The 18,617-nt window shown below is 42.6% G+C and overlaps 1 long non-coding RNA gene across 3 annotated transcripts in view; it reads right to left on the minus strand.

Annotated features, from left to right (window-relative positions):
- The window catches only part of LOC115086060, a 51,640-nt gene that overhangs the window by 8,726 nt on the left and 24,297 nt on the right, over window positions 1-18,617 (minus strand). For 2 of the 3 annotated variants that reach the window (XR_003855044.1, XR_003855043.1), the window contains exons 2-4: window positions 13,322-13,490; window positions 11,561-11,670; window positions 10,791-10,957 (exon numbers count right to left, since the gene is read on the minus strand). This is a non-coding gene — a long non-coding RNA (uncharacterized LOC115086060). The remainder of the gene's footprint in view (window positions 1-10,790; window positions 10,958-11,560; window positions 11,671-13,321; window positions 13,491-18,617) is intronic. The other variant, XR_003855045.1, reaches the window with a different exon arrangement.

Genomic DNA, 18,617 nt, shown 5'->3' on the forward strand with positions numbered 1-18,617 from the left:
GCTTTCTTACCCAGAGTGGAAGCAGGGGAGAGAAAAGAGGTAAGCAGCAGAGTCGCAGCTGCCTGCAACTGACGGGCGCAACAGCTTGTTGCGATTCTGCTCGAGGGCCTAGCTGCGAGCAGTTTCTCACCTTCACGGCCTGGAGGCCGCCAATGCCATTGTCCTGTGCGGCAGAGCCGCCGCCGCCGCCATCCTCTCTCTGCGGCAGGCAGTGCAGCTGCCGCTGTGCTTCCTCGTGGCAGGAAGCCACCGCCGACCTGCTTCCTCCTTGTAGCTTGGAGCCGCCGACGTCCGGGCCTCGTTTCACAGCCTAGTGCCTCCTCCAGGCCTGATCTTTGCAGCGTGGATGCCACCGTCGCTGTCACCGGTCCTGGCCTCTCCCTGGTGGGAAAAGGCCTGCAGCCCCACCTGATGACCTCATCTGGGCATTTCCTCTTCAGCCCTATAAAAGGGCCCCTCACCAGTCCCTCGTCTCCTTTGCAAGGATCCAGTCCGCTCCTGGATTCCTCATCTGTTCCAGCCCTTCACTCCAGGAGGCTCCGAGGTCCGTCTTTCACTTCTTCAAGGCCCTCTGTTCTTCCTGGGAACTCCCTTGTCTTTGTCCATGGTTCCTGGTCTCTTGTCGGATCCTGTGTCCTCATCCTCGTCCGTCCCGTCTTCAGATGTTCCTGTCTTCAGATGTTCCAGCCTTCGGTTCCTGTCTCCAGTTATTTCATTACTCCTGTTCCTGTGTCCAGTGGTCCTTGATCCTTCAATTCCTAGCTCCGGGTTTCAAGCCTAGCCTCGCCCACTGGACCCCGTCTCCAGATGACCATTCTGTGAGTAAATCTGTATCTGATCCGGTGTTCAGTCCCGGTCATTGGAGTCCTGTTCTGGCTTGATCCTTCTTCGAGTGCTGCCCGGATCCCTCCGCCATCCTGAGCTTCAGTCCTGTGCTTGTCCCGCTCTCTGCGTGGTCCGTAACCAGCCTCTTCAGGTTGTGTAGGGCGAGCAGTCTGACAGAGTGGTCCGTGACCAGCCTAAAGGGAGCTGTGTAGGGTGCCCTGAGGGGCAATGCTTGCCTAAGTCTCCAAGTGCTTTGTCTCATCCAAGTCTCCAAGTGCCTACGTCTCATCCAAGTCTCCAAGTGCCTTCGTCTTCTCCAAGTCTCCTAGTGCCTATCTTTCAGCCTTGTTCCAGTGTCATCGCCTGTCCTCAACTTCTGTCCATCCTGTCATGCCTGCCGTTCCCAGGCAGCAGATCCGAAAGGGCTATCGAGTGGCTGGAGGGCTACCCCAGAGACCAGCATTGCATTGCTGGATCTCTTCTAGTGCATTCAGGTTCGGCAGAGGTCTGGGTCAGGAGTCTCTAGCCTGGCTGCCCATGCTCATATGTGTCTCACCTGCCTCGGCGCTTATCCGGAGTCTTCCTCTGAGGTCGCGCCATGGCCCTAGGGCATACTTCCTCTTCCGAATCTGGAGCACTTCTTAGCGCTCCCTCAACAGTGCTATCAAGTTTTTGCAGCTCTTACAGAATGCTGCTGCCCATTTCATATATTGCTACCCAGTTAGAGATCATATAAAACTCTGGTCTTGGTTAGCTTGCATTGGTAATCTATTGCTTCCAGAATTAAATTTAAGATGGCCTGCTTGGTCTACAAGCTAAGAGCTCACGTAGCAACACCATGGATTTTGATGATGCTGAAGTCTTATTGTCCATCAAGATCCTTACACTCTTCACAGAAAGCTTTGCTAGAAGTGCCTTCCATTAAGCAGGTTCATCTATCTGAAATTTGAAAATCAGCATTTTCAGTTGATTTTTGGAATAGCCTACCGGACGGGGTGAGATCTGTAATCTGCCTGAAAGCTTTTAAGAAACTTTTAAAATCCTCTCTTTTTGAGAAAGTATTTTTTTTAAAGTTATCTTATCTTCCTTTTGCACTTAATTGTTTTTTTTTAATTTTTTCCCCTTTGTATTTTGGTTGTTGTACTTTCGCCGAACTGATTTTAATCTGACGTGATTTTATCAAATTGTTTTTATTATTGTGAGGCTTATTATGCCTTTTATATGGTTTTAGCATGCTGCATTTATTCATGTGTTTTTAGTGTGCTGTATTTTTAATGTGTTAAAATGTATGTATGATTGTGAGCTGCCTCGGATTGGGGTGGCATATAAATAAAGTTAATTATACATAATTATGGTTATGGTTATCTGCCACTTGGCAAGAAGTTATATGTGTGTACTAGGTGCAAAGAGCTCCTAACCCTCAGAGAAAGAGCAATCTCTGAAGGTTAGAAAGGCAGACCTGGAGGAGCTAAAGGGAGACAGAGAGGTATATAGAGGAGACTTTCAGGGACATAGTGTATAGCTAGGACCTGCCTTCAAGGTTATATAATGTATTTTAATGTATTTAATTTATTTATAATGTATTTAATTTATAATGTATTTAATAATGTATTTAATTTATTTATAATGTATTTAATGTATTTTAATGTATTTCCGCCCTGGAGGCGACTGTTCAGTTCCTTGTAAACCGGTGCGATATGTATTCTTTACAGGAACATCGGTATATAAAAATTAAAAATAAATAAATAAATAAATAAATATAGTATCCTCTTACACTGAGGATATGTTTCCAGGGGTGCATGCTTTGGAGGGAAGATATAGGACGGCTATTGTAGCTGGTGATTCAGTTATTAGGAATATAGTTAACTGGGTGGCTGGTAGACATGGGGATCACTTTGTAACTTGCCTGCCTGTTACAAAGGTGGCAGATCTCACGTGTCATATAGATAGGATTTTAGATAGTGCTGAGGAAGAGCCAGCTGTCTTGGTACATATGGGGTACGAGGATACTGGAAGCCAAATTTAGGAGTTTTGTTAGAAAGCTGAAATCCAGAACCAGCAAGGTAGCTTATTGTAAACTGCTTAGCATGGTTGCCTTTATAGGCGGTATATAAAAGAACTTTTAATAAATAAATAAATGTTAGAGAGGTAACGTTCCTCAATGAAATAAATGACTGCTTCATGGAGCAGTTAATACAAGAACCAGCAAGAGAGGAAACTATTTTAGACCTAGTCCTTAGTGGAACATAGGATTTGGTGTGAGAGGTGACAGTGCTGGAGTCACTTGGCAATATTGATCACAACCTGATCAAATTAGACTTAATATCTGGAGTGAGGACACTAAAGAAATCTACTGCAACAGCATTTAACTTTCAAAAGGGTGACTATGATAAAATGAGGAAAATGGTTAGGAAAAAACTGAAAGGAGCAGCTGCAAAGATTAAGGGCCTGATTTTATAAAGCATTTACATACTTAAAATTGGGTTTTACATATACAAATGCACATTATTTATTTATTTATTGTAACTTATAGCCCGCCCAACTGCCAGACATCTGTTTTGGGCGATTCACATTTTAACATACACAATATAAAATGTACATAAGTAGAACATTAAAATAACTCAGTTAAAAGCTTCCCGGAACAAATGTGCCTTAACCTGTTTACGAAAAATTCCATAGTCCCACAGCTGCCAGATTTCCACTGGGAGATATTCCCTATTCTGGTCTCTTGTAATCAAATTTTTTTTTTTAACAGCTAATAAACCATCAGGCTCTCCCGGGAGTATACCAAACGAATAACTCCCTCAGTTATACTGGACCCTCCATAAACAAGCCTTTAAAAATAAGCATAAACAGTGTAAATGTAATTCTCTGACAAATTGGAAGCCAGTGTAAGGTAACCAATACTGGGGAGTCCCAGTATGTAGTTTGGCAGCTGCATTACGGATTAGCTGTAAGGACTTTAAATAACATTTTGGAAGTCATATACTTAAGGAATCTACCTTATAAATGGCCTGTGACCGACGGCCCGCAAATGCGCAGTAGAGCGCAGCTCTACTGCGCATGTGCGGGCAAGGATGTTGATCAGAAAAAAAAAAATGGCGCTGGGGCCGCAGGAGCGGGAGGAGAAGCAGCGGCGCCGCGCGCGCGCGCGGTGCCGCTGCTTCTCCTCCCCAGATCTGCCGGCAGATCTCGGGGGGGGGGTGTCACTCCCGCGCCCCCCCACCGAGATCTGCCGGCAGATCTCGGGGGGGGGTGTCACTCCCGCGCCCCCCACCGAGATCTGCCGGCAGATCTCGGGGGGGGGGTGTCACTCCCGCGCCCCCCACCGAGATCTGCCGGCAGATCTCGGGGGGGTGTCACTCCCGCGCCCCCCCACCGAGATCTGCCGGCAGATCTCGGGGGGGTGTCACTCCCGCGCCCCCCCACCGAGATCTGCCGGCAGATCTCGGGGGGGTGTCACTCCCGCGCCCCCCCACCGAGATCTGCCGGCAGATCTCGGGGGGGGTGTCACTCCCCGCGCCCCCCCCACCGAGATCTGCTGGCAGATCTCGGGGGGGGGGTGTCACTCCCGCGCCCCCCCCCGAGATCTGCCGGCAGGAGCGGGAGGAGAAGTAGCGGCACCGCGCGCGCGCGCGGTGCCGCTACTTCTCCTCCCCAGATCTGCCGGCAGATCTCGGGGGGGTCACTGCCGCGCGCGCGGGGAGTGACCCCCCCCGAGATCTGCCGGCAGGAGCGGGAGGAGTTAATGGAGCCGGGTGAGGGTTGCGGGAAGTCGCGCTTACGGCGCCGGGAGGAAATGGAGGTGGGTGAAGGGAGGGAGAGGGGGACTGAGTGAGTGGGAGGGAGAGGGGGACTGAGTGAGTGGGAGGGAGGGAGAGGGGGGGACTGAGTGAGAGGAGAGGGAGGGTGGAGAGGAGTGGGTGGGGGAGGGGGGGGGGAAGAGTGAGGGGAGAGAGAATGAGGGGGAGGTGAGAGACAGAGGGATGTAGCCCGTTTTAACGGGCTTTACGGCTTGTTATAGTAATATAATACTGAGAATACAAATGCTTGAATAATAGTTTGTAAGTCTGCTTTATCCAAAATAAACTTCAGGTGTCGCAGTTTTCTAAGTTTATAAGAAACCTGATTTCACAACTGCCCGCAACAATTTGCAGAGAAAAATCAGCATTCACATTCACCCCCAAATACCTGACCTGAGTTGAAAGAGGAAGTGATAGGCCATCCACAAGAACTTGACTCAGCAAAACCTTGCCATTTCTTGCAATACCCAAGATCTCCTTTTTTGAAATATTTAACAGGAGACTACTGGTGCTCATCCAATCCTTAATGTTCCTAAGAACACTCTTAACATAGGAGAGAGTATCCTCCAGCAAACATGTAATGTGGAACAGTACACCAGCTGGATGTCATCAGCATAAATCATAAAATAAACTCCCAAGTCCTGCAGTAAAGAATAAAGGGAAGCCAAATACAAATTAAAGAGCACCAGGGATAAAGAGGAACCCTGAGGGACACTTGAGGATACCACAGACCAAGAAGAACAACTGTCCCCTACTCAGACCTGTTGGGAATGACCCTCCAAAAAGGAACAGAACCAACCATAAACTGTTCCCCCAATTCCCTCTTCCTTCAGCCTTTGTTGTAAAACTATGAGTGAGAGGGTATCAAAAGCTGCAGAGACATCAAGCAAGACAACCAAAATGTCTCTTTTCTCATGGAAGTTTTTGTACCTTGCCCTTGATGGAAGCCATACCGAAGATCATGTAATAACTTATCTTTAATGTAGCCTTAACACTATAATAACTTATCTAATGAGGGGAGCACCGAGATTGGGCGATAACTAGATGGCTCACACCACACTAAATGCAGGGCTTTTAAAATGGGGCAAACAATCCCCTTCTTAAATTGAGCTGGCATTACCCCTTCCTCAAGGGCTCCAATAATCAAATCTGCACCTCCTTTAAGCACATCATTCCCAAAGTTCTTTAAGGCTCATAATGGCAGACATCCAAGGGACAAAAAAGAGGATTTCAGCAAAGACAAAGCCTCTGCCACCTCCATAGAGATCACTGGTTCGAAAACATTCCAGAAAACACCATTAAGGTAAGCTTATTAGTCCCTGACTGAATAGCTGGTTGTATTTTGGCCTGAACTCCAGCCAACTTATCCCTACAATAAGAAGCAAAACTATTGTAATCTATTATGGTCAAACTATCTAAAACCTCAGTTTGCTCTGTCAGATGAGAAACATAGAAATGACGGGAGAAGAAGCCCAAACAGCCCATCCAGTATGCCCAGCAAGTTTCACACTTTTTTTTTCCTCATACTTATCTGTTACTCTTGGCTCTTAGTAACCTTTTTTATTCTATTTCCCTTCCACCCCCGCCATTAATGTAGAGAGCAGTGTTGGAACTGCATCTAAGTGTCATAGCTTAATTAGTTAGGGGTAGTAACCGCCGCAATAAGCAAGTTACACCCATGCTTATTTGTTTACCCAGACTATGTAATTCAGTCCTTGTTGGTTGTTGTCTGTATATAGATCCACTTTTCTTCATTCCCCCTGCCATTGAAGCAGAGAGTTATGCTGGATATGTATTGAAAGTGAAGTATCAGACTTTCTCCCTTGCTGTTGAAGCAGAGAGCTATGCTGGATATGCGTGAAGTATCAGTCTTTCTCCCCTGCCATTGAAGCAGAGAGCTATGCTGGATAAGCATTGAAAGTAAAGTATCAGGCTTATTTGGTTTGGGGTAGTAACTGCCGTAACAAGCAAGCTACTCCCCGCTTTTTTGTGAATGCAAATCCTTTTTTCCACAAACTAAATGAAACAGAGCCTGAGGTTGATTCAATGCAGATTGGAGCCTTTACTCAAGTAAGTGAGCTTTTGAAAATTGCTAAAACATTTGTCATTGAATTGTCCATAGGATTTACTTTTATGTAAATACACTTTATATGAGTAAATGGCTTTTGAAAATTACTACAATAGTATTTTACATTTACAGGTGTAACTCCATTGAAAATTCACTCCTTAAAGTTTACATCAGACATAAATGTTATTTAAAAATACCACCTTGGAATCCCACATCAGATGTATTCTATGCATTAGAAAAGGCAGAAGGAAGACTAAATGAATACCAGCATAGTTAAAAGGTGATGTAAGAGAGGCTATAATAGCTAAAAGAACATCTTTCAAGAAATGGAAAAGGGATCTGAATGAAGAAAACAGCAAATAGCATACATATTGGCATGTTAGATGCAAAACATTGATAAGGAAGACAAAGTGGGGTAGATTTTCAAACCGCGCGAATTGGCGTACTTTTGCTGGCGCATCAGGCGCAAGCAAAAGTACGTGGGATTTTAGTAGATACGCGCGTAGCCGCTAAAATCCTGGATCGGCGCGCGCAAGGCTATCGATTCTGTATAGCCGGCGCGCGCCGAGCCGCGCAGCCTACCCCCATTCCCTCCGAGGCCGCTCCGAAATCGGAGCGGCCTCGGAGGGAACTTTCTTTTGCCCTCCCCTCACCTTCCCCTCCCTTCCTCTACCTAACCCACCCGCCCGGCCCTGTCTAAACCCCCCCCTTACCTTTGTCGGGGGATTTACGCCTCCCGGAGGGAGACGTAAATCCCCGTGCGCCAGTGGGCCGCTTGCGCGCCGGGACGCGACCTGGGGGCGGGTACGGAGGGCGCGGCCACGCCCCTGGACTGCCCCGTGCCGTAACCACGCCCCCGGGCCCGCCCCAACATGCCCCCGACACGCCCCCTCAGGAAACCCCGGGACTTACGCGAGTCCCGGGGCTCTGCGCGCGCCGGTAGGCCTATGTAAAATAGGCGCACCGGCGCGCAGGGCCCTGCTCGCCTAAATCCGCCCAGATTTAGGCGGATTTAGGCGAGCAGGGCTCTTAAAATCTGCCCCAGTGAGAATTTGAAAATAAGCTTGCCAAGGAAGCAAAAACTCATAATAAAAACTTTTTCAGGTACATTCAAAGTAAAAGGTCTATGAGGGAGTCAATTGGACCATTAGATGATTAAGGGATAAAAGGGGCACTTAGGGATGACAAAGTCAAAGCAAAGAGACTAAATTAATTATTTGCTTCAGTCTTCACTGAGGAAGATGTAAGAGAGATACTCATGCCAGAAGTGATATTCAAAGGTGATTCAGAAGAACTGAAACAAATCTCAGTGTACCTGGATTAGGGCAAATTGACAAACTAAAGAATAGCAAATCACATGGACCAGATGGCAGACATCCCAGAGTGCTGAAAGAGCTGAAAAATGAAATTTCAGACTTGCTATTGGTAATTTGTAAACTATGGTACCTAAAGACTAGAGGGTTGCCAAAGTAACACCAGTTATTAAAAAGGGATCAATGGGTGATTCAGGAAACTACAGACTAGTGAGTCTGACATTGGGCCAGGCAAAATTGTAGAAACTATCATAACGATCAAAATTTCTGAGCATATAGATAAGCATAGTTTAATGGGGCAAAGCCAATCTGCTACATTTTTTGAGGGTGTAAACAAACATGTGGATAAAGGTGAGCCTGTTGATACAGTGTATCTGGATTTCTAGAAAGAATTTGGAAAAGTCCCTCATGAGAGACTTCTTAGGAAATTAAAATACCAAGGGATAAGTGGCAGTGTCCTAATGCAGATTAGGAAATGGTTAAAAGATAGAAAACAGAGAGCAGTGCTAAATGGAAAATTTTCTCAATGGAGAAAGATGAATAATGGAATGCCCCAGGGATCTGTTCTGGGACCACTACTTTATAACATCGACCTGGAAATGGGAACAATGAGTGAGGTGATTATATTTGCCAATGACACAAAATTATTCAAAGTTGTTAAATCACAAGAAGACTGTGAGAAATTCCAAAAGGATTTTCAAAATGGGAGACTGGGCATGTAAATGGCAAATGAAATTTAATATGGACAAGAGCAAAGTGATGCAATTAGGGAAGGGAATGGTTAATAAAATGCAAAATGTCATAATGCCTCTGTATCGCTCCATAGTGAGACCGCACCTTGAATATCATGTACAATTCTGGTCGCCGCATCTCAAAAAAGAGATAGTTGCAATGGAGAAGGTAGAGAGAAGGGCAACCAAAATGATAAAGGGAATGGAACAACTCCCCTATGAGGAAAGGCTGAAGAAGTTAGGGCTGATCAGCCTGGAGAAGAGACGGCTAAGGGGGAATATGATAGAGGTCTTTAAGATCATGAGAAGTCTTGAACGAGTAGATGTGAATTGGTTATTTACGTACATTTTCAGATAATAGAAGGACTAGGGGGCAATCCATGAAGTTAGCAAGTAGCACATAGCACATTTAAGACTAATCGGAGAAAATTCTTTTTCACTCAACGCACAATTAAGCTCTGAAATTTGTTGCCAGAGGATGTGGTTATGCACTTAGTGTAGCTGGGTTCAAAAAAGGTTTGGATAAGTTCTTGGAGGAGAAGTCCATTAACTGCTATTGCAAGTTGATTTAGGGAATAGCCTCTGCTATTACTGGCATCAGTAGCATGGGATCTTTCTGGTGTTTGGGTACTTGCCTGGTTCTTGTGGCCTGGTTTGGCCTTTGCTGGAAACAGGATGCTGGACTTGATGGACCCTTGGTCTGACCCAACATGGCAATTTCTTATGTTCTTAAGTGTAACACAAATTATAGTTATACAATATAAGGTTTCACTTTAGGCATCACCATTCAGGAAAAGGATCTAGGCATCATTGTTTATAATACATTGAAATCTTCTGCTCAGTGTGCAGCAGCAGCCAAGAAACCAAATACAAAGCTACACATTATTAGGAAAGGAATGGAGAATTTAACAGAAAGTATCATAATGCCTTTGTATTGTTTCATGGTGCGACTTCATCTTGAGTATTGTGTGCAGTTGTGGTCACTAGATCTCAAAAAAGATAAAACATTTAGCAGAATTAGAAAAGGTACAGAGAAGGTTGATCAAAATGATAAAGGGGATGGAATGTTTCCCCTATGAGGAAAGGCTAAAGAGGTTAGGACTCTTCAGCTTGGAGAAAAGATGGCTGAGGGGAGATGTAGAAGTCTATAAAATAATGAGTGGCGTGGAATGAGCAAACGTGAATCGGTCGTTTAATCTTTCAAAAAGTATAAAGACTAGGGGACACACAATGAAGTTACTAATTTGTACATTTAAAAAATCTCTGGAATTTGTTGCCAGAGGATGTGGTGAAAGCTATTAGTGTAGCTGCAATTAAAAAAGGTTTGAACAAGTTCCTGGAGGAAAAGTCCATAAACCATTATTAAGATGGAGTTGCAGAAATCCACTGCTTGTCCCTGGGATAAGCAGCTTTGAATCTCTCTACCCCTTGGGATCTGCCAGGTACTCGTGAAATGACTTGGCCACTGTTGGAGACAGGATACTGGGCTAGATGGACCTTTGGTCTGACCCAGTATGGCAAGTCTTATGTTCAGAAAGGACAGGATATGTGAAAAAAGGGGAGAAGTGGCTTTATATATTAGGGATAAAATAAAAGCAATTGAGGTACAAGGTCAGAAAGGAGCAGTGAGTTGCTGTGGGCTGTCGTGAAGAAATCTAAAAAGAGTCTACTGACTTCATAGGTATAAAATATTATAGTCTAACGGTGTGTGTGTATATGTATATAAAAGGTATAAATAATCAAAAGAGGTCTAAACTAAAAATTGAAAGCTATAAACCAAGAAAGAGTCCAATAAAAAATATTTAACCTAAACAATGTTAATCTTTAAAAAAATGCCCAAAAAAGTCAGTGGAAAAAATGAAAAACTGTACATTTATATATAACTAATGTTCAGCAACAGCTGTTAGATCTTGTTCATTTATAATCACCAAGCATCGTAAAAAAACCAAACCCCATTTCCATCATTCAAAATAACTACTTAAATCTCTGTGTTTACCAAACAAAAAATACCTTGTTATTCATTGCGTCGTAATATCTCAAAGAAATTTACCTGATCCCTTTCACGTAATGCAACATCCTTGGTCTTCCTTAACAAATATAAAAGAAGTTCTTGACAAAGGTCTTTGTTTCACCCATCTGCACTTTCATAAGGGGTTGTTGAATTGTTCAACAGTATTAAACAATAAGGCATCCACTATCCACTATACTCATTCACATCTTAAAAATAAAAAGTGAAAAAAAAAGGTTTTAAATGTATTTGAAAAACATGTATTATTCGCCCAGCACATTACCCATTGTTCATTGCCCTTACTCAGGACCTTATTTCTTAAGCAGTATCTTTCTTCTGCCTTGCTGTTGAGTGCTGCACGTATAGGGGTCAGTTTTAAAATCTGCGCATGTGCACATGAATGCACCAATTTTATAACATGTGTGCGTCGTCGGGCGCATGTTATAAAAATCCGATGCCTGCGCACATATGCACGCCCGATTTTGTATTGGCGCACACATCTGCGTGCAGGTGCCCCACTTGGGCGTGTGGGGGGTATTTTTTCAATTAAGCGTGGTGACGCGATTGGCCTTTTAACCAGTTCCCTCCCAATCTGCTCCAATTAAGGAGTGGACTGGAAGGGAACTTCCCTAGCCCCTACCTAACCTTCCTCCCTTTTCCCCTCTCCACCTTGACTCCTAAACTTACCCTAGCTATCCCTTTTTTTTTTGTTTTATAAACCGTTAAACCTTATAAACTGATATGATGTCCCCATGAATACTGGTATACAAAAGTGAACAATTAAATACATAAATAAATAAATAAATAAATACTTCCTCCTTCTCGTAGAAGTAAGTTGTGCATGCTGGCTGGCTGCAGATGCGCGAGTCACTGGTACGGCAAATGAAAATCTACTGCTGATCCAACCACATTAGTCTCTGGCCTAGAGTCATCATTTTGTGATAAATACAGCAAGAATAGCGCCCATGATAAAAAAAAAAAAAAAGGCATAGTTAGAGTAATTTTCCAGGTATCACATTGCACAGCAATTTTAGCTCAATGCATGTTAAATCTGAGAGAGCGCGCCTCTGTAGAGACTAACAAAAAAGTTAACTATTTATACCTTTTTAAGAGGTGGCAATTTTACATGCACAGTGATAAGTAGGAACAGCACAGTTACCATCAGAGAAGATTTAACGGAGGGATGAAAGGTGAAAGAAGAGTAGATTTGTACCATGTTCTCTCTACCTTGCTTGGTTGCAGCTAGGTAGAGAGTGCATTTTGGCCATTATTTATTTATTTATTTATTTATTTATAGGTTTTATATACCGTCATTCGGAGTTTCCATCACAACGGTTTACAGTTATAAATATAAAAATACAAATAGTAAGCAATAAGGTAATACACAGCTATCGCAGGCATAATGCCCAGAAAAAAGGTGTAGTTTTCTGGCATTAAATCCCGTGATAGTGTGCATTATGTTATCGCACACAATGTTAACCAGGCCTAAATTTCTATTTATTCCACCCAAACTCCTTCCACTTGAATAAAATTTTCAAATTTGCATATACATTTTATAATGCAGTGTTTATCACATGCGTTACAACCCAATGCCCACGATAACACCCTAACACATTTTGATAAATGACCCCCTTAGTTTGTACCTAAGGGAATGGAGGGTAAAGTGACTTCCACAAGCTCACAAGGAGCTCTTGCTGGTTCAAAGGCCACTGCTCTAACTTCTAGGCTGCTCTTCCATATTAACAAGCAAGGGCTGACAACAATATACATCACGTTGTGATTTACTATCAAAACATCTGGATAAAATGTAAGGGACTCTCGAATAAGAATACTTGTAGTTTCACTGTTATTGTAAGATACATAATTACTACATTTGCCTTGTCCAAAATCATTGCTTTAACCATTATTTTCTGTTTCTTGTGGTAGATTTTTCAAAATTCAGTGGCAAAAAAGTCAATTTTATAAAAATTGAAAAGCCTTCACTATTGATCAGATTAAGAGATATGATCCAAGATTTTATCTGTGAAATGTCACTTTTGCTTTGAACTGAAATACTGCATTGAGAATTTTTACATTTTTTTGAAAAAATTCTCATTGCCTTTCCAAGTATCTGGGTTTATGGTTACTGAAAATGCCCTCAGCATCAGCAGTTTGTCATGATGTTAATTACACAAAAAATCTATGTGCATATATTGGACACATAGTAAAAGATACAAAAGGGGGGGGGGGGGGGCAAGATGGCCGCTTGATAGGATATGGTGGAAAGAGGCTCTCATCGTCCTATACCTATACTTGGATTAAAAATGCCTCATACTAAGAGGAAGGGGCGACTTAGGGGAGCTTTGTCTGGCTTACCTGAAACAGACCCACTCCAGCAACGAATTGAGGGTTTCTTTCCTGAAGGAGTATTTCGAACACTGGAGGGGCTGGTTGCTGAGGGGAGTGCTGAGGAGTGAACGCAGTCCCCTCTGACCCTGCAAGTGACTCTAAGCCCTGGCGAGCCGATTAAACTGGCACACCCCGCACAGCCTGTGGTGTCCCCGATAACAACAGAGACTAAAAGCGATTTTCACCTAGCTTGTGGAGAGATGGTCCGGCTGGAGTCTGAGTGTGGGGGAGAAGTGGGTGGAACCCCGCAAAGAGGAGATAGCCAGTCTGTGCGGAGGTTTGGCTCTCATGGAGAGGAGAGTCAGACGAGACCCGTGGAAATAACAACAACGGGTACTGAATTGCCAGGAACCTCTGGGGAAGCAAAAGAGGAACAGTTGGACCCTGCGTCTGTGAGTATTCTGCTTGGTCAATCAGAACAAATTTCTATAGGAAATGTTTGGTCCGCTCTGAAGGCAATTGAAGCCACATTAAAAACATTAACAGCTACAACTTTGGAAACAAAAATCAGACTATGATTAATAACTCGTTGATTACTACTTTTAATTCAAAGATAGAAAGTCATGAGCAAAGAATAATACAAATTGAAAATGTGCAAAAGAATATCATAAAGTCAGATCTGGTACTAGAGAAGAAAATGGAGAAAGTGGAAAATACCTTGAGGATACTTAATCTAAGAGTCATAAACTTTCCTGTTATTAGAGGTATATCACCACTCAAATTATTTAAAACCTATATGAAGCAGGTTCTGAAAATTCCAGATACCCATTTACCTGTCTGCACAAAGATTTATTATCTGCCTCAAAGAAGTGTTTTGGGAGAAGAAGAGCGGTGGAATACATTGGATATTTCTGAGCTACTTGAGTTATCAATAGACTCTGAAATCCGGGAAAGGAAATCCATGTTGGTTTCGTTTGCCTTCATCACTGACCGTAATAATGTTTTGAAACTGTTTCTTAGAAATAGGTTGACCAAGTTTTATGGCGCACAAATTTGGATATATCCTGATATAGTAAAAATTACACAAGATCGTAGAAAGGAATTTCTGATGATGGGGGAGAGGATACTAAGTTAAAGGGTCCGATTTGTATTGAAATATACAAGTAAATGTGTCAGATTTATGAATAATAATTATGTGTTTTTTGAACTGGAACAGCTCAGGGATTTTCCGACTGATCACTCGCATGGTACCCCAAGAGATGAATCGACATGAAGGAAGTAAGGTGCTCCTTCCTATTAGTTATTTGATAGTTTGATATCTCTTGTAATTTTGCTGTGCCCCCCGCATTTCTTATATTTAGGTATATATATCCTGAAAATGTAAAAATATGACTTGACATATATTGAAAAAGATTATATGTTTGGAAATATGTACATGTTCTAAATTGTAGATTACATGTAATAATTTGAAAATTCTGAAAATTAAAAATTAAATAAAAAGAATACAAAAAGGGGCTGAATTAATACAAGTTTGAAACTTGTCCACAGTAGTGCCAGTCATCATGATTTCTACAAATTGAAATTAATGCCTTCCCTGACAGCCGTGGGGCACCAGCAATTGTAATAAATGAAAACATTGCCCAGGTGCCATTAAATAATGAGCAGAGTTAAAAGATTCTAAATTTATCCCTTTCAACTGATAGGCAGGTTGTTAATTCAAAACAAAAACATACTTTGAATTGTCGGTATGCAAATACTAGAAGTCTAAAAAAATAAGATGGGAGAGTCAGTGTATAGCACTGAAAAAGGAGGTAGATATAATTGGCATCTCAGAGACCTGATGGAAGGAAGATAACCAATGGGATCCTGTGAGGTCGATGGATAATTTAAAGTTGCCAGTCTAAATGGCCAGATTTGGGATAATCAGCTCCTTATCTGCTAGATTTTAGCCAGATAAGTATTCATCCAGCTAAAATCTAGCTGGTAAAAAAACAAACGGCGTTCCTGAGGCATTTCAGGGAGCAGTCGCGTTATCTGGCTAACTTATCCAATTTGAAATTATAACTGGTTCGGTTAGCCAGAGCAGGCCTAAAGTCATCCGGCCTTGTGTGACTGGATAACCTGTCACTTACCCAGATATCTTCAAAAGATATCCGGATAAGTGGCTTTCCTGCAAAAAGACAAAACCACAGTAAGCTTCCAGGCTACATTCCCACCCAACCACCACTAATCTTAAAACCCCCTGCAGGTCAGGACCCCCGACTCAAACACTTATATATTAAAGAAAACACTTGCTCTAGCCCTCCAAACCTCTTCCTCGCCCTCCCCGATAAATATTTAAAAAAAATAGTGCCTCCTCAGGACCCTCTCCTCTCCCCCCCACGCTTCCATCCTCCCCTCAAAGCTAACCATGCATCCCATTACCTTCAAATGGGCCCTTATGGGATGTTTATCCCACTGAAATGAGAGGGGTATATGTGTAGTGCTAGGGGGCTCCAAGCAAGCCCCCACCACAGAAATAAACCCAGGGGAGAGTCAGGATCGAATCCATTGCCACTGCAGGGGGTTCTAATTTAAATAAAATATAAAGAAGGGAATGCAAATGCCATGCTGCCCTGAGCAAGTCATGCCAACTCCAAATCTCATAGGGGGTTATGAGTTTTTGGACCAGAGAAATTGATAAGAGAATGTGCAGTGTATGAAATGGCTCCATTCCTGGTAAACAGCAATGATTTGGTCCAGGTTTTTCTTGCAACCATTGTACAGCTACTACATACATAGAAGATTTGCTATGGTGACTTTGCTAGCATCCTAGCTGAGATATAAAATCAAAGTCATTTGCCAGCATAAGGACACAAGAAGTGCACTGTAATTAGATCCCCTGGGGTTTTCACGGTCACTTTAATTAAATTTTAAAAATGTCAAAATTTAGTAGAATCAGTAACCACCTGTATCAGGCGATGGGTTGCCAAACAGAGAGCTATTTGAGGAATATAAGCACATGTAACAAGCATTATATCTTTTTTATAACAGAGCAAGGATACTGAATAAGAAAAAGAACTGTTACAATTAATACAGTTGCTGAGAGTGACAGTTTTGTATGGGGCAAGACTGCATTGCTGAGATCAGAGAAACCCTAGAAAAACACTAACATTTTGGGAACAATTGGGTATTATTTGTCATGTATGAGTTATGAATGAAAGAGAGATTTTAAATTTAAAAATTTGCAATATTGATAGTTAAGGTAAGAATATGAATAATTAAGAGTAATAAATCACAGCTGATACTCAGGCTATATTTTTCTCAGCTTTTATAAATGAAAATTATAACAATTGGAAACAAAATTTAAAAGGGAAAATGCTGTCAAGAGCTGAATGGGTGTAATTACACCTGCAAACCCTGTGTCATAAATCTTACCACATTCTGAGTGGTTCTAATTCAAGAAGAAGCAGATTAAGGCACATCGTTCTTAGACTATTCCTCTAAATGGTTTTCTAGATATCCCCAGAGATGATTTCTGGTAGCAGAGCAAAGTAATCTCCAAGTCAGACTCCTGAGAAGAAATTGCCTGGGAGCAAGGTCTGGAAGAGATATGACATCAACCAGCAAATGGTTAAAGCCTGCTAGCTAGTCTGTCAGTTGTTGGTTCTTGCAGTAACCATAGGAAAATAAGGGAAGAGTTCATCCTTAACTAAGGAGCAAAAGATGACTCTCTACTGAACTCAATTTAGTCTGATCCAGAAGACACAAGTTCACTGAAATTAAGTAAACAAGGAAGGTATTAACATTTACAAAGAAAATCGATCAGTACATTGAATGCTAGAGAAAGAATGAAACTGAATGCCTAAATTGCCAATGCCAGTTGTTCCTTCGATCCTGTACAGTGTAGGAAATTAATTATCTGTTTATTTCTTATATTAGCCAGTGTATGGTTCAATATGCCGTCGAGACATACACTTGAGGGAACATACTAGAAACAGAAGATACTCTAGGAAAGTATAGACAGCTTTTCTCTCTTTAATTTTTTAAAGCATAATGTTGTAGGTGACTGAAAGAAACAAAAGAGGGGAGATGAAGAACACACACTCAAGAAATAAGGATAGCACACTCAAGCGATGAAGACGACACGCTCTAATAACCAGAAAACAGAGATAAGTGTGAACAACATTCATCCAACAACTAATTTAGATAGACCAAGCGACTACGAACCTAAAGAAAAGAAAGCACAAATCAAAACATACTCAAGAAAATAATAAGACAGAAGACTTGAATCAGCTATAAGCAGCTAACATGGCTGGAGTCACAGAAACTGAAGATAAGAAACCCATCTTGTTTAAAGGTTTTTCTGGTCCCATAATGCATAAATGAGGGGTTGCAATATATGCATGAGAGGCTGAACATCTCATAGTGCCAGTCAGCATTGGCCTAGGTGGAGAGCAGTCCCAAATCCTGCTACTCTCTTTCCTTTGTTGGCGCTACCATCTGAGATTGATCATCCACTTTTGCCCTTCTTTCCTAGCCAGAGCCCTCATAGAGCCAGTGGTCATAGAAAACATTCATGCAACATGGGGGAGATCACGTAGAACTCTCTCTATTTTCCTTATCAACTTTTAAAAATACCCGTCTTGTTTTTCTTCTAATGGGAGCTTCCTCTCCCTACTCTCTGTACCAGAGTCACCCAGACTTCATCCTTGTTGTTCTGTATAACCTCTAAGTAGTTAATTACATAATGTTCTCATTCGGGAGAATTTGGTGCAATTCCATTTGCATTTCCCCCTCTGTTATACTAGGTTTTCATTATTAGTGGGTATTATTACAGGTTGACATTTTGAATTCGGTATTAAGGAAACTAATGTAAAGGGCCCATCAACAAGGACTGGAAAAAAAGATCTGTGTGCACATACATTCGCTCCCCAGATCTCCCCTGCTCATGCTCCTTTTCTCAGGACCTGTAAATATGTGTGCAGTTACACAGCGCCCATACCAGCCCCAGCAGATAGAAAAACGTGGGCTGAGTCGGCACACATTCTGCTTCCATATGTAGAGGCAGGGCAGTGATCAGAAGGCCATGTTATGCTTGTAAACACGTTTTCACCTGCATGAAACATACAGAAAATTACTGTCTTTGTGTCTCCTGAGAAATTAATTTTTATTGTTTTTCGATTAAGGTTAAAAAAGCACAATTTTTGATGGGATACTGTGACGGGGTCAAAATGCTGGTCCGAGGAGGAAGGTTAAAACCCCAGGAACCAGGAAACCCCAGGAACTAAAAAACCCAGGGAAGAAATTTAAGAGGAAAGGAAAACCGGGTGATGGACTAGAGAGTCACACAGGTTCCTTCCCCAGTAGTAAAGAGATGAGAGACACAGGTGTGAAAGGAAGTGGGTGGAGTCCCGGGAACCAATCCGTGGCCACTAGGGGAGGGGAAAGAAGAGGGTGGAGCCCCCGGGAATCAACCCCTGGCCACTAAGGGAAAGAGCCTCCACCCTATAAAACCAAGCCTCACACTGAGCAGTCTCGGTCTCCTTCTGGGGACTGAAG

Source organism: Rhinatrema bivittatum, chromosome 2, assembly GCF_901001135.1.
Source record: "Rhinatrema bivittatum chromosome 2, aRhiBiv1.1, whole genome shotgun sequence".
Taxonomy (NCBI): Eukaryota; Metazoa; Chordata; class Amphibia; order Gymnophiona; family Rhinatrematidae; genus Rhinatrema; species Rhinatrema bivittatum.